Below are 1,412 nucleotides of genomic sequence, written 5' to 3'. Positions count from 1 at the left end.
AAAAAAAGTGATATATGATAGAATATTATGATTATCACAGGATTCCAGAATTAAGGTTGCATAGTAGACAAAATTTTATTTTTTTAAGAAAGAGTTCCTCTAAGTAGTGAAGAGAAGTCTTTGTTTTGTATTGCTCATGAACTCATTCTCTCTCCACTCAGTGATTACAATTGTTCCTTGGAAACTTACTAAGGGCCAAATGCATTTCCCCCTTTCTTTGCCTCCCAGTTAGATTTAATGGCAGTGATGTGCCTCACAATATGCTGATTGCTCTTGCTTGCTGCTGAATCACCAGGCAATGAGCTAATAGAACAGATTCTAGTGCTTTAAAAAGATGTTTTCCAGCTGCTCCCATTCCATTCTGAGGTATATTATTGGTGACAAAGAAAGAAGGAAAACCAGCAGCTAGAATAGTTATCCCTGTAATATTTAACAATCCAAATAACTTTAAAGTGTGAACAGGTTAAGTTTGGTGCTGGGTCACGTTTAATGGTCATTTGAAAGAACAATCACACAAAGTCTGCTCTGACTCTATGTTTTCGCAGCTCTTATTTGAGAATAGTCTAAAACTTGAAAAAGAATAATTATAGCTTCACATTATTTAGAGAGTTGAGGACCTGCTTTTCTTTTTTTTTTTTTATAAGCTGTTTATCCTGTATCAGTTAGGGTGACACAGGCTTTGCAGCTGTAACAAACAACTTCAAAATCTTAGTGTTGCAAAAGGTTTGTTTCTTGTCCATTGTGTGTATATCCACTGTGGTTTATCTGGAAGTTGTGTAGAAGTAGTTTCTTAAGGAAATGAGGTGAAGGGGATTCCATTTCAACATGTGCTTTCTTGATTGCTGTAACGATGGTAAGGGAACTCTAAGAAACATAAGTAGACCTATAGAACTTGTGCCAGAAATACCATTAGTTCACATCTTGTAGTCTAAACCAAGGTTTATTATCCACATCTACATTCAAAGTCGATGAGAAGCTGAAGCCCACCATGTGCCTAGAAGGCAGAGAACTGAAAATACTTGGTCAACAACATTAATGACCTCCACATGTTTTTATTTCAACCAGGTTTTTCATGATGAAAATGACAGACTCGTAGAACTTTTGAAAAATAACAGACCACTCTTGAATTATTCCATATTTAAATTCAACAATGGTTCATTTTTGCTGCAACTCTGCTCTCTAGTCTTTCTGATCATACATACATATTTCATCTTGCTTGAATCCACAATCAACACCCTTTCTACCAGCAGTAAGGAGATTGGGGAAATCTGCTATGAGGGACTTTTCCAAAGTCCTGAAGAGTAATGATATATGTTTAAAGACTAAGGTGTGCTTGATTCAAGTAATGGTTTTTCCAATCACCCACTATGCATCTAAAAGCTGGAAAATGAATAAATATTACAGGAGAAGAA

The sequence above is a fragment of the Elephantulus edwardii genome, unplaced genomic scaffold (genome assembly GCF_000299155.1).
Source record: "Elephantulus edwardii isolate Elephantulus edwardi_28Jun2011 unplaced genomic scaffold, EleEdw1.0 scaffold00132, whole genome shotgun sequence".
NCBI lineage: Eukaryota > Metazoa > Chordata > Mammalia > Macroscelidea > Macroscelididae > Elephantulus > Elephantulus edwardii.
The sequence above is the reverse complement of the archived record's forward strand: the minus strand, read 5'-3'. Positions refer to the sequence as shown.